The following is a 15,597-nucleotide window of genomic DNA, read 5'->3' as shown; positions in this document are numbered from 1 at the left end:
GCAAATCCCTGATGCCAGAGTCTGGTCTCCTCTGCCATGGAGCCAACTGTGACCTGGGGCCTGGCATGGGGTGGAGCTGCAGGAGTCGGTGAAGGCTCTGGAGATGTGTTCAACAGACACCTCCAGGAAGCCTTCTGGGATCACAGCAACTTTCCTCTATCCTCCCCAATCCAGCCCTGCCCTTTGGGGCAGCATCTCAGCTCAGCAGAACTCCAAGTGTTGGTCTCTGGGAACATTGTACTTGAGCTTGTGGGCTTCGAAGAGGTTTTCCAGCTCCTTCATGTAGTGCTGGTACAGCCTGTACACCTCCTCCTGGGAGGGATGCGGGGTCTTCTGCACCTCGATGGGCTTCCCCCACTGCAAGACACAGAGGTGAGTGGTGGCCCAGAGCAGGAACCACTGGAGTCCCAGGATCCCATGGGCCAGGACTCCATGCCAGAGGTCACACCTGCTGGAAGGTGCCTGTACTGCCTCCCTTCCAATTGTATTTTGGGTGACCTAATCTAGATATTAGGGCAACTCTAAGCTCTGATGATAAAACGCCACAGGCTGCATGACCTCCTGCTAGGCAATGTATTAGATACTTTAATGCATGATCTCTTTCTATCCTCCTAGAAATCCTCCAAGGATAGAACTTGCTTTATTCCTGTTTGACAGCTGAGGTGTTAAACTCACCTCAGGGAGCTTAAGTAACTTGTTTAATGTCACATAGCTAGGCAGAATAAGTGTCAGGTGGAATGTGCTCTTAGTCTCAAGGACATGTGGACACTGGAGTCTCAGATGCCATGATTGGACACACCCAAATGTCTGGGAGGCGGTGGGCCACACCCCAAGCACCTTACTTCCCTCTCTCCTGCTATGCTAGAGGGCAGTGCCCCCCATTCTAAGGAGGAAATAAGAGGCCCTATCAACTTCCTTCCTCTGGTTCTATCTGGCTCCGAAAGCAACTGTCATGTCTTCTCTTCAGAGTCATCTGGAGGCAGCAGCCCTATAACATTCCTGAAAATATTACCCCCAAATCCAGGGAAACTCTTGACTGCCTGGACTCAGCTAAAGGTAACTGGGTGAATGGAGATAAACAGACCTCTCATTACAAGCTTTGCCGTTGGAAGACATTTGGAATCCAAGAGGAGAGCAAATAAGATGACCATATAACTGAAAAGATGGTGTTAAATCCATGCGCTGAAGCCCATGCCCATTATTTATAGGAAATTTCTTCAGGCTCTCCTTTGTAGCCTGATGATGGCTATTATACACAGTTCTAACAGACCTGGAGTGCACATCCCTTATATCCGTCTTCTCCAATAAGCCTTATGGAGATTGTCTTCTCAGAAGTAAAAACTCTTTCCTCTGGTATAGTAAAAGTCAAGTAGATCCTGACTCAAATCTCAGTTGTGTTACTCAAATGCAGGGTCATCTTTTGGAAATGATTTACCTTCTATAGGTCTCATTTTGTGATCAATAAAATGAGGATGATAATTTTTGCTTCCAAGGTTGTAGGGACAACTGAGAAGCTGCATATAAGTAGCCAATGCAGTGCCTGGCACAGTAGGTGCTCAGTTATCAGTAGTGGCAACTGGTCTTTATGCCCCTGTTACTCTTCTCATCTCAGATGCCTTGCATCTGGGTTACTTGCCTATATATCCATTTCCCAGCAATAATTTGAAGTGGGGATGGAGTCAGCGTCCTAGGAATTAATTGCTTAATTAAACATATGGAAAGAGATTAGAAAGAAATAGTGTAGTAGGAAAATACTAGTGGAGAAAAAGAGGCTAAATAACTTGGTTTACGTGGAATACCAATAAAACTCCAAGACAAGGAATTTGCACCATCTACGTAGGCCACCGGTGCCCACTTGAATAGTGGAGGGTGCCCCGCCTTGGGCTCCCTCTCGCGTGGGTTTTAGAAGCCAGGGCAAGTAAGTAGACATGGTGAGCCTCCACGCTCCAGATGGGAATTCAGCCAGAGAAATGGAGAGAACGAGAAAAGACCACACGGGGGAAACCAGTCTTTCCAGGAATTGGTCCCCTTTCTTTATTTTTCATGTCCGCTTATATACTTTTTGTTATACATAGGGATGAATACAGAGTCTCGCAGGGTCAGCACACCTGACCCTTATCAAAATCAGGTGCTTTATACAAATGTATAAAAAGGTCGTAGGGGCTTTACATCATCTTCTGGACATGAGGCCTGCTAACATTTTATGACCCTTTCTTTCTGATAACGGTTGGTCAACCAGAAAACTTATTTTTTCCAAGGGTGATTTTTTTCTTAAACCAGGCGCCACCCTCCGAAGGTACCAAATAAAGTTGCATTCCTATAGGGTGAGGGTGTAGTGGGTTACAATTAAGAAAGGAATTTACTTAGCCTAAGGTTAACATGATTAATCTTAAAGGTTAATACTTATTTTTCCTATATGCTAGTTATATTCATTATAAGGGCAGGGAATATGGAGATTTAGCAGCAAACATTGGCCCAATAAATGAAAAACCCTTCACCAATATAATTCCTAGTCAACCCACTATACTAATAATTTCTAACTTCCTAAAAGAATCTGCCTTTAGAAAGTTTAAAACATCTCGTGCCTCTCATGGTTGGGAGGCTGTAAACAATCACATGTGGCCAGATGAAAGTGTTCAGGCAGGCTAGATAACCTTCAGAGGATTTTGTATGTTGAAACACTCTTGTCATGCCCAGGAATTTTTATTAACTGGAGTTGTAGGTTAACTCCTTCTCTGAGAGAGGTGGTGGGGGACAGCCCCCCATAAAATCAGAGGTGTAGGTGAGAGCATGAAGCATTAAAGTAGGCAGACTCTTGTTTTGGGGGTAGATGCTCGGGAACAGGGGGTTTCCTGAGGCTCTATCAGGCCTTTGCATATGCCAAAGCCTCCTTCCTCATGACCTTTGCCATGGGCGGAGTTCCTCCTGCTGGCTCCTGGCAGCCTTGCATCTGGGTTACTTGCCTGTATGTCCATTTCCCAGTAATAGAACCTGAACTCCAGGAGGACAAGGATGTGTCTGGCTCATTTCCATTCCCCTTCAGCCCAAGCCCAAGTCCCTTGCCCTGTAACCCAACCCCTCCCAGCCTGGATTTTGGCTTACCCACAGCGTTGATGGGCCGGCAGTATGGATTAAGACCAAAATTGTATTGGAAAACACCATAGCCATAAAAGAATGGAATGGAAGCTCCCATGATCTTCAGAATTTTGTTCCTGGAACCAGCGCAACCAGGAGCCAGGGGAGTTCTCAATCTGGTCAAACATTTCATTCTCTCCAAAGGAGAAGATAGGCACCAGAGCTGCTCTAGAGGGAGACAAGAGAGAGGGCATGTGGAGGGGCAAGAAGGCACAAGCTGGTCACTAGCTTCCTGCAGGGACATAGAGAGTGGGAGCTGGAGCAGAGGACAGAGTCATGGACCAAAAGTAGGAGGCCTCGGGTGTCTCTCAGACCTGCCACAGCCTTGCTTTAGGACTCAAGCAGTTACTGCCTCCTCTTGGGGCCATCACCTCCCCATTACACCATGACAGGGAGACCAGAATGCTGCGGAGAGTCCTTTCTGATTTAAAACATCTGCAAACTTTCTTTAAAAATCTCTTCTGCCCCAGCTAGCTTATATTCTTAAAGAGTGTTTCAGGGTAAGAGAACAGCTTTAAGCTACTTCTAAGCTCCATTCTCACAGAAGCCTTAGGTCTCAGATCTGATGCCAACTGTGGGCATTATGACCTTTCACATCTAGTCCCTTTGATCACCAAGTCTCCCTTCTAGAATCTTCTCTGGGTATTTGGGCATGACACAATACATCTAGGGCTTGGTGGCTCAGATGGCAAAGAACGCCTGCAATGTGGGAGATGTGGGTTTGATCCCTGGGTTGGGCAGATCCCCTGGAGGAGGGCAAGGCAACCAACTCCAGTATTTTTGCCTGGAGAATCTTCATGGAGAGATGAGCCTGGTGGACTGCAGTCCATAGGTTCACAAAGAATTGGACACTACTGAGTGACTAAGCATAGCACAGCACAGTACATCTATCACCAAGATAGAATCTTCACTGTGAATGGACTGAGCAGCTCTTGCCAAAATAGGATTTACATTCATCTCTCAGTCTTTCCAGCAAAATACAACCTTTGTCAATCTCCAGCTGAACTAAGAGCCCTCTCCCTGATACCCCGTGCATCAGGGCGAGCCTGATGAAGCCCTTGTGGTTCTGCAGCCTGGCATCCAGTGACTCCTGGATGTCCCCAACAACGATGGACAGCAGGTTACTGCCTCCTTCCCTGCTCAGAAAGTGCGCAGCACTCTCCCTGTCTGCTGAGACCAGCCCTGGAGATAGGATGGTGGTTAGATACAGGATAAAGGGGGCAGGGACTGTGGGGGCGGGGATGATGTACCCTGGGCTCCCCTCTCCCAGGTGGGAGCTCCCTGAGGCCTGGGACAGAGTCCTTTCTCTCCACACAACCCCTCACCAAGCTCATTGCTGGGCATAGAACTGTGGGAAGTGCTTCCTTATATCTAACCTCCTTTTCTAATATACATACTCTTAGAGAAAGTTCTGATTGTTGGCAGCCCTTCCTAAAAAACCCCCTCATGTCTCCAGCCCTCATATACCTGGGCAATCCAACGGTTGGAAGACTTACCCCCTAACATGATGTAATCCCTGACCAAGGGGACCTGGAAAAACATGTTCAGTGTCATAAGATGTGGGCGGATACCAGGGAAGATCGAGGAGAAGCCTGTGCCCTCAGTGCACAGGTTGGTAACAGTTCCAATGCCCATGATCCCGTGGGGGTGGTAGGCAGCAAGGTAGTTCCGGGAGGGCCAGCTCGGCAGTCTTGACCAGCTGCAGGGATGGTGGCCTGGTGAATCGGGGCTGCACCTCATGTCCTCCCTGGTCTCTGTTCTGACTTTCTGTGCTGACCTCTTCTATGTGTCCCCTGTGCCCAAGTGCTATCACACCCCCATGTGAGTGTCCTGAGATTAGAGATGCCTATCTGAGGATCCTTGTCCCCACTGCTGGCCTGGAGCAGAAGAGATGCTCTGGGAGACTGTGGAATGAAGAGGGAGAGGGAGCAGACTCATGAATGGATGAAGCCAATTCAGCCCACCTGGGAAGGAAGGCCTCCTGCCCAAGGCAGAGGTAGGACTCCTGGCAGGGTGACAGGGACACAAGCCCCTGTCCTATGTGAAGAGAGACCTTGTCCCAGGCAGAGCCCACCCAGGATGAAGGAGCCTTCACAGGAGAGAGTGAGCATCTCTCCAAGGACTGTGGCAGCTGGGGTTCTATCCCACATGGAGGGCTGGATCCCTGAGTTTCTGTGACTCAGTGTAAGAGACCTCAGGGTGCTGAAGGTAGGGGCTGGGAGTGTCATAAGATGTGGGCGGATACCAGGGGTGATCGAGGAGAAGCCTGTGCCCTCAGTGCACAGGTTGGTAACAGTTCCTGACACCAGGTCACAGCCTGCCCACAGCACTGCACCCCTGCTCAGGCCTTGGCCTGTGTAGACACTGCTGCCCCAGGATAATGAAATCTTCACAAAGAAACCCAGCTCCTGGACTTATCATCAGCATGAGGTGGAGGCAACTTGTCCTAGGGGAAACACTGCCTGATTCTCCACTGTTAGCTTTCTCTCTGCTGGCCATTTGGTGCTACTGCCCCTCCTGTGGATATGGCAGTGCCAAAAGACTTCTTTAGGAAGGCCATAGGGTATACTTAGAAAGATCCAGTACTCTAAAATAGTTTTCTAAATTTACTTATAATTCTACCAATAGACTTTAGGTATTAAATCAGTAAGAACTGAAGGAAGTTCAGAAATACATGCTCATTTGACACAGAGTGCAGAGGCTTATGAATGCAGGGGAGCACCAACAGAGAGGGGCTCCCTACCTGGGACCACGAACATGTTGTCCTCCCCAAGATCCCTGAAGGACCTGTACTATAAATATGTGTGGGCATGTTGAAGGGTCTCCTGGGAGGTGAAGAAGTGAAGTTGCTCAGTCGTGACCGACTCTTTTGCGACCCCATGGACTATAGCCTACCAGACTCCTCAGTCCATGGGATTTTACAGGCAAGAATACTAGAGTGGGTTGCCATTTCCTTCTCCAGGGGATCTTCCCGACCCAGGGATTGAACCCGGATCTCCCACATTGTAGGCAGATGCTTTACTGTCTGAGCTACCAGGAGGTGGTTAGGTCTAAAATCTGCAGGCCAAATCCCCACTCTTGCAGGCCCCCAGCCTAGGCCAGGTGAGGCAAAGTGCATGTCATCTCTCTCTCTGCTGGCTACTTTGTGCTCTTGCCCCTCCAGTGGATATGGCGATGCCTGAAGACTCCAGTGGGCAACAATCCTGAACACTGTGTAGGTGGAATTTCTGCAAATCAAGTTCGATGTCCCACCACTGTCAATAGTTTTAGGGCTGAGAAATCCCCTTGGAACCTCACGAAGGAAGGAGCAGAAAGGGGGTGCAAAGGACAGGCACAGAATTGCTCAGCAACCTTTTTTTTTCCCCAGTCATGCATTTTATAGTAACTCCGGTTGTAAAGAGAGCCAGATGCTGTCCTGAGGTCTCCAGGATGACCTGATGTCTCATGGAATCCACACAACCCAATGATGTATGCTGTATCATCTCTACATATGAAGAAATGGAGGCTCAGAAAGGCTATTTTATTATACTCAGTAAGGTGTACAGTAGGTAGGTTGCACACATGGTATTAGAACTTTTTCTGCCCAGGCCTAAAGAATACACTCCATATATTTATTCTCTCCTGTGTGCAGAGGACAGCTGCCTGCCCTGGCCTGGCACTGTTTCCCTTCTGCCTTCCCTACCCTATCTGGTCAACGAGCCATCCTTTCCTCTCTGATTACAAACTGAGTTTATTCTCTTTGTGATAAAGGAAAGAGCAGAATGGAGTTGGTCAAATCAATGTTTTCTTCCATCAGGACTGATCTTTGGGTCCATGGTCAGGACTTCACAATGGCCATGAGGAGCCCTGAGTCAGAGAATCAGAGGCACTCAGAGTAGGAGGGAGCAGACTGCTTAGGGGATACATGGAGAAACTGAGATCAGAACAGGAAAGGCTTTCCAAGAATGCATACCATACCCAGATGCAACAGGATAGAACCTGAGAACCAGTTCAGGGCTCTCTGTTTTGCTTTCTACCCAGAAATGCACTAATTGTAAAACTAGTAAAAGAACTTCCTGTGTGACCTTGGTCACACCTTCCTCTCTCCTGGGTGCTTGTCTCCTTATATGATGAACTGTAAGGCCAGAAGTTCTCTAAGGACATGACTTTATTACCTGCACTCTCAAGCATGGCTGTTGAGAAGTGCAGGTAAGTTACATATGTGTGTCACACTAGATGGCCCACAAGACTCCTTCAAATCATGTTCATTTATCAATCCTCATATTGGCCCTACATCTCTGCAGATGGAAAACCATGGGCAGACAGAGGCTGGACTCTCTTCCAGGCCACATAGTGGTGGAAGCCTGGTTCGTCTCTCCCAGCCCAGTACCCTACTCACTGCACACAGGATCACACTTCCCCATGGACACATAGGGCACTACAGTCCTGGCCACTACTCAGATAGCTCCATTACTCACCAAGGGGGGGAAATAGTCTTTTACGTACTTCCCTAAGATCCAGGACCTGAAGGCCTGGATGTGCCTGCCTCTGTGCAGTGGAGAGTCTTGGTCCAGGTACCACCAGGTGGCATGCAGGATAGTGAAGATCCAGAATCTTGAGAACAGGAGGCCTATGAAGATCACATAGCAGATAAAGGCTGGGAAGGGAAGCAGGAGCATTAGTGGGCACTAATGGCCAGGGTGAAGGATGCACTCTCCCCGTATGCCCAGCACTAGCAGCACTGTCCTGTCTAGCCCTCACCCCAGGGGGAACAGGTCAGCCTCCCCAGTACTCCAAGGAGGAGAAAATGCAGTCGAGGATGTGCCACACTGGGACCCTGGATTTGACACCAGGACTAACTCCAAACTCACTTGTTCCCACTGTGCCACGCTGCCTCATTCACTCTGGTTTTCCCTTCCCTTTCCCTCCCTGTCTGTTAAGCAGTCTTTCTTTCCCAAGTGCTCAATAAATTCCCAGGAGCCCAGTGACTGCATAAATTGTTTCCAGTTATTCTTTGGGACCTCAGAGAAATGGAGACATTCTTTCTGCCCAGCACTCCTTCTGTATACTCGCTGTCCATCTTTCTGTAGATAAATCCCACTAGATTCCTCCCTCTACTTAAACTTCTCATGACTTTGAGGCACATTGCAAGCAACTCAGCCTGACATTCAGGCTCCTCAAGAAACTTGCTCCAGCCTACCTCATGCACAGGCACCCTAGCTTCAGCTACACTAAGCGGCTCAGTGCTCCTCCAACTGCCTGAGCTCCTTCAACCTCTTAGCTTTTGCTCATGCAGTTTCCTCTGCCTGCCATGCCCTTTCCTACTGAAGGAAGGTTGAAGAGGCCAATACCTGACTGGACTGTAGGTTGGGGGTGCAGCAGGGCTAGGACTGGGCTTGACGAGGAATTTCCATCTGATCTTTGATTCTCAGTCCCTACCACAGACTAACCTGGTTTCATCTCAAGAGTCAGGTGCTATGATACCAATGGAGCCTAATTTCCAGGGAACATTGCTCGTTCCAGACTCCATTCTCTCCTCCTGACACCATGCAATCAAATTCCTTAAGAAGATCAGCTTCCATTTCTATTCCTTTTAGAAGAAGGGTAGCCGGGCTCTTTCCCGGCATGCTTCCAGGAGGAAGGCACTCTGGACTCAGTCTGAACAGTAGTAAAATATAGAATCTGGATAAAGTAAGTTGAGGCTCACAGATGTTCACTTCCCACAGAGCACCTGTGATGTGCCAGGTGTTGGTGGTACAGCCATGAACAGCAGACAAAAATGCCTGCCCTCCTGGAGCTGACTGTCTCAAATCCGGAGGATGGACAAAGGATGCCACTGGGAAAGATGGTCAGGATTTAACTTCAATTTTATTTACTGAGTTGAAAGAGACACATGTACCCCAAAGTTCATTGCAGCATTGTTTACAATAGCTAGGATGTGGAAGCTACCTAGATATCTATTGGAAGATGAATGGATAAGGAAGCTGTGGTACATATACACAATGGAATATTACTCAGCTATTAAAAAGAACACATTTGAGTCAGTTCAACTAAGGTGGATGAAATTGGAGCCTATTATACAGTGAGAAGTAAGTCAGAAAGAGAAACACCAATACAGCATATGAACGCATATATATGGAATTTAGGAAGACGGTAATGATGACCCTATATGCAAGACAGCAAAAGAAACACAGATGTAAAAACTTTTGAACTCTGTGGGAGAAGGCGAGGGTGGGATGATTTGAGAGAATAACATTGAAACACATATATTACCACATGTAAAACAGATGACCAGTGAAAGTTTGATGCATGAAGCAGGGCACTCAAAGCGGATGCTGTGGGACAACTCAGAGGGATGGGGTGGGGAGAGAGATGGGAGAGCGGTTCAGGATGGGGGGACACATGTGCACCCATGGCTGATTCATGTCGATGTATGGCAAAAACCACCACAATATTGTAAAGTAATTAGCCTCCAATTAAAATAAATTAATTAAGTAAAATTATTTATTTTTTTTTACTACAAATGTTTAATTTGAAGAAAACAATGACCCAGTTAGATCTCTGCCCTGGGGCAAAATTAAAAATCTGTTTTGGTTTTTCCCACTTTCAGAAAGCCAGTTCTAGAGAATCAAATCAAGTTGTTATTAGTGGCTCCCCAGAGGGTTGGATTTAGGGGACATCTTTCACTTTGGAAACACATTTTGTTTGAATGTGTTACAACAGCAAATATTAGCTTTAACAAGAAAAAAAAAGTTAGGAAAAAAACACATTTTGGTCATTTATACTTGACCAGAAAGACTTCCCTGCACTTCACCATCCGCCTTATCCCAAACCCAAACTTGGGAGTCTTTTCAGTCACTTAGGAAAAAGACTTCTTTCACCTCATAATATCAAGTGGGAAAATGTATCACCCCATTTTACCAAGCCCAGAGAGGGTATGCAAATTGCCTAAGCTCACACAGCAAGCTAGTAGGATGGGACCTGGCATTCAGTTCTACTATTTTGGCTCCATCATGCTCCCAACATTCATTCATTCAACAAACATTCATTGACTTCAACCCTTCTAGGATCTGGAAACACAGCTGAGAATAAGACCAACTGTTTGAATGGAACTTACCTTCCTGTGTGAGGTGTGAGAGTTACAGAGGAGAGGAAAGGAAGCAGAGTGAACAAGTAACCCACTGGAAACTATTGGTACCTATGCCCTGAGGTCACGGTGACAGGCCCTAGTTGACCTCTCTGACCACTTCTTTGCCCCTCCCACAAATGCATATTTCACATCCATTGTTAACCAGCTGTCCAATGTAAGTATGGGGTTCTCTCCCCAGCTGAAAGCCCTTAATCTCCTGTCAGCCTTTAAATCCTTCCCAGAAGATCCATCTCCTACTATGTCTGGAAAGAGGTACCTTCTTTCCACCTACCCTCAGCCTCCCTAGACCAGGGGAGGCAATCATTTACCTAAAGGGACAGATTGTAAATATTTTAGACTTTGCCACTCGGCTCAAAAGGCAACTTGGAGGATATTACAGAGACAAAAGATCATGTAAAATGTAAAAACCATTCTTAGCTCATGGGCTGTGCAAATACAAAAATAACCAGTCACCTGGGTTTGGTTCATGGGGCATAATTTGGTGACCTCTCATGTAGACTGTGGCTACTCCTTGCCATCATCATTCTACCCCCTAGACCGTTGACAGAGTAGAAACCCCAAATGCAGCCACAGAGACCTGTACCCAAAGACTGAACCTTGTCCCTCCCATACCTAAAGCCTCCTGAAGGTCCTCTTTGTCCCCAGGATAAAGGACAAGGTACACACTCCTGACATTGGTGGGTTCACATCCTCTTTCTCAACTTCTCTCCCTCTAGCTCCAGGTCCAGGGCTACTTGACCTCCCTGTGCTGTTCCTGATACTCCCAGGTCCCGGGCTGGGCTGGGGGTGGGCACAGCTAGTCGGACACACTCCTGCTCACAAAGCTCCCCCATGGCCAGGTGAGAAAGATGTCCCTCATCCCCATGATCCCCAGGTGTCAGTCTACCTGGTTCTGGACCCCCAGTGCCTTTCATCCAGGAGCCAAGGGACTTGTCCCCTGCCCTAGGGTAACCCTCCTCCCCATGCTCCACACCTCCTCCCACACCCTCAGCCCTTTCTCCTCCCTCTGCCTCCTTCCCTTTCTTTCTTTGGAAGCAGAGGGGCCCAGACTTACAGTCTTGGATATCTAGGCACTTAGCTTCTCTACTCATCTGTGTAATGAGGGCAATCAAGGATAGTTAAAATGTCTAATGATCCTTAGGGGCTTCCCTGATAACTCAGTGGATAAAGAATCCACCCGCAATGCAGGAGACACAGGACACCAGGATTTGATCCCTGGACTGGCAAGATCCTCTGGAGGAGGAAGTGGCAACCCACCTCAGTGTTCTTGCCTGAAAAATCTCATGGACAGAGGAGCCTGGTGGCTTATGGTCCAAAAGGATCACAAAGAGTCAGACATGACTGAGTGACTGAGCACAATGACTCTTAAGACAGAGACACAAGTCAATCATCAGGGATGCGGGGAGCAGGAAACTGGGGGGCTTTACTTGGGATGAAAATTTTAGCTGCTAAAGTTGGAGGAGGTTCTAAGGGACCACCTGGTATATGTGCTGGGTTTGTGGGTTTGTGCTGGGTTTGTGGTGCCTGTGTGTGTGTGAATTTGTGTGTGAATGTGTGAAATGGCTGTAGAGCAGTCTGTACAGAGTATGTCCATAGTTTAACACCAGGATAGAGGGCTTTCCAGGTGGCACTGGTGGTAAAGAATCTGCCTGCAATGCAGGAGCCCAAAGAGATGTAGGTTCAATCCCTGGGTCAGGACGATCCCCTGGAAAAGGACATGGCAACCCCCTTTAGTACTCTTACCTGGAAAATCCCATGGACAGAGGAGTCTGGCGGGCTACAGTCCATGGCGTCACAGAGAGTTGGATAGGACTGAAGTGACTTAGCACAGCAGTAGCATCTGTGTACAGGCTGAACACCAGCAGTTACAGGGGGAGCAATTTCTACCCAGTCTGGTGCCAGCAGGGGAGATGAAGAATCTCACACACTTCTAGTCACTCTCCTTTCCCAGTCCTCAATCCCAGGCCCTCCTCAAAAATGCTCCCTTCAGCAGAGCTGAACTTGGCATGTTTGAGGCCTTCCTGTCATAATGGATATGTTCACTGTGGGAGTAGGTCAGGTACTAGATCCTACGTACCCTCTGGGCTCCCTACCCGGAGCCAGGCCAGGGCTGAGTTGAGAAGAGTGAGCACATTTCTTCCTTTCATCCACAGCCCCTCCCCGATAAGGTCAGCATCCTTGGGCCCATTCTGCAGATGATGAGATGGAGGCACAGGGAGGCTTGGCATGGGTCCTCCAGGGTCCCACAGCCAGTCAGTTGCCCAGCCAGAGTCCAACCCAGCTGTGCTTCTCACTCGCCCATTCCCTATGGGCCCCTGCCTCACTCCCCGTCCTGTTCATCCCTATTCCCTTCTCTTTCCCCACCCACTAGAGTCAGTCTCCTCTTCTCTGAATGAAAAGCAAGAACTCAATCCTGTCTGAGCAGTCTGAGCAGTCCAAATGTCCCAGAATCACGGATTCCTTCCTCACAGCACCAAGCATCTTGAGGTGGGTCCCTGTCCTGGTATTCAGGTGGAACCCACAGCCCAGGAGGGCTACGAACCCTGCCCAAAGCCACAGGTGAGGGCTTCTACCCCCTAGACCCAACAAATTCCCACCCCCTGCAGAGGTCTCCGGGAGGGCCAGTAGCCTCAGCAGTCCCCTCAGGACCTACCTCTTTGTCCCATCAATACACTGTGTGTACCTGGAATGACAGGAACCCACAGTCTCCCGTCCCCCAACCCAGCCCCCTTACTCAGGGCAATGATGCCGAAGACATACTGCAGGACTGCGAAGGTCTGCAGTCTGCACTCCCATGGCAAAAACAAGGGCACAAACTCCACCATGCTGGCTCCTTTGCTGGCTCCTGAGCCTTCTCTGAGCTCTGCTGTGGTTGGAGACACCTGCTGGCTTTTGTTTCTGCCAGAGGTTGTCTAAGTATTTGTAGGGGCTGGAGAGGGTGAGTGCCCAATCCAATCCAGCCCCAGTGCTTCCCTGCCCATGCTTGGCAAGGACCTCTTTCCTAGGAGAATTCTTTGAACCCACTATCCTAGACCCAGGTAGAGATGGAGGGAAAAAATGCATTTGCTTCCTTAGGCAATGCTTTATCTTCTTGTATTTTACTACTGAAGATTTTTGGTGTGTTTTTGTTTCTGGCTATTGCAAATTGTGCAGCTGAAGGCTTTCTTTTCTGTATTTCTTTTTCAAATTTATTTGAGAAATAATTGACATACGTTACTGTAGAAACATAAGGTATCCAGTATTACGGTGTGATTTACAAATGTTGTGACATGACTACCACAATAGATTTCACTATTATCCATTATCTTACATAGTACAATGAAAAAAAAGAAAAGAAAAGAAAAGAATTCTCCTTATGATGAGAGCTCTTAGGGTCTACTGACTTCCCAACTCTCCTATGTATCACGCAGTAATAGGGGCATTCTGTTCATGACTTTGATTCACATTTCCATACATTTCTGTTGAATGAGTCCCCAGGAATAGGACAGCCATATCTCTTTTTATAAAACCACATATTTCCCAAAGTGATTGTACAAATTTACACCCACAAACCTCACACGAGAGTTCCAATTGCCCCACATCCTCCTTAACATTTCAGCCATTGTAGTGAGTATGTGGGGACACTTCATTGTGCTTACTGTGGTTTTCTAGCCTGAGAGGTAGAGCACATTTCAATTTGTTTACTGACCATTTGAATAACATTTTATGACAAGTTCATGCTCGAGTCTTTTGCTGATTTATATATCTCTTGCGTGGGAAAGTTGCTTTCCACGCCTACAGCCAGCCTCTTCGATCGACTCTCACTGGTTTCTGTCTCTGCACCCTTTCTCTCTCCCACAATCTCAACAGCTGGAGGGACTGCTAGGTCAAAGAATATGTAACTTCATGAGCTGGGGAGGAGCAGTGCCAGGCTTTTCCCAAAACAGCAGCACCAGTTTACACTCTCACCAGAAATGTATATGAGATCCCTTGGATGCATATCCTCTCTGGCCCTTGGTGTGGACAGACTTCTAATTATTTATTAGCGTGTAGAGTGATATTGAGTCGGGATCTTGATTGCATTTCCTCATCATGAACGTTGAACATGTCTTTATTTGGAGGCATTTCCTCTCAGTGTAAACTCCTTAATTTTTGCTAGTTCCCTATAGTGTTGTTTGTCTGTACATATTGCGAATCTCTTTTTCAATATCCAGCTTTGTTTTAAGGTGTCACTGTAAGACAAACCATTTTAAATTTTAATATACTCATATTTGTCAGCTTTTCAAACATAGACTTTGCTTACTTTGATATAAAAAAATCAAGTAATGCTGAAAATGTGCACAGTTGCACTCAACTCACACACTAGCAAAGTAATGCTCAAAATTCTCCAAGCGAGGCCTCAGTGGAACATGAACTGAGAAATTCCAAATGTTCAAGCTGGATTTAGAACAGGCAGAGGAACCAGAGATCAAATTGCCAACATCCATTGGATCATCAAGAAAGCAAGAGAATGCCAGAAAAACATCTCTATCTGCCTCATTGACTACGCTAAAGCCTTTGACAGTGTGGATCACAACAAACTGTGGAAAATTCTTGAAGAGTTGGGAATACCATACTTGCCTCCTGAGAAATCTGTATTCAGGTCAAGAAGCAACAGTTAGAATGGGACACGGAACAACTAGTTCCATATTGGGAAAGGAGTACGTCAAGGCTGTATATTGTCACCCTGCTTATTTAACTTATATACAGAGTACATCATAGGAAATGCCAGACTGGATGAAGCACAAGCTGGAATCAAGACTGCCAGGAGAAATATTAATAACTTCAGATATGCAGAAGACACCATCCTTATGGCAGGAAGTGAAGAGGAACTAGAGAGCCTCTTGATGAAAGTGAAGGAGGAGAGTGAAAAAGCTGACTTAAACTCAACATTCCAAAAATTAAAATCAAGGCATCTGGTCCCATCACTTCATGGCAAATAGATGGGAATACAATGGAAACGGTAACAGACTTTATTTTCTTGGGCTCCAAAATCACTGCAGATGGTGACTGCAGCCATGAAATTAAAAGAGGCTTGCTTCTTGGAAGGAAAGCTACAACAAACCTAGACAGCATATTAAAAAGCAGAAACATTACTTTGCTGACAAAGGTCTATCTAGTCAAGGCTATGGTTTTTCCAGTGGTAGTGTATGGGTGTGAGAGTTGGGCCATAAAGAAAGCTGAGGGCCGAAGAATTGCTGCTTTTGAACTGTGGTGGTGGAGAAGACTCTTGAGAGTCCCTTGGACTGCAAGAAGATCCAACTAGTCAATCCTAAAGGAAATCAGTCCATTGGAAAAACTGATGCTGAAACTGA

General features: G+C 47.2%; 1 pseudogene; it reads right to left on the bottom strand.

The window, feature by feature from the left end:
* Positions 1 to 201: 201 nt before the first annotated feature.
* LOC120875954 lies at positions 202 to 13,089 on the bottom strand (annotated as a pseudogene).
* Between the last annotated feature and the right edge of the window lie 2,508 nt (positions 13,090 to 15,597).

This window comes from Oryx dammah, unplaced genomic scaffold (genome assembly GCF_014754425.2).
Source record: "Oryx dammah isolate SB20612 unplaced genomic scaffold, SCBI_Odam_1.1 HiC_scaffold_17, whole genome shotgun sequence".
Classification (NCBI taxonomy): Eukaryota; Metazoa; Chordata; class Mammalia; order Artiodactyla; family Bovidae; genus Oryx; species Oryx dammah.
The sequence above is the reverse complement of the archived record's forward strand: the minus strand, read 5'-3'. Positions and strand labels throughout refer to the sequence as shown.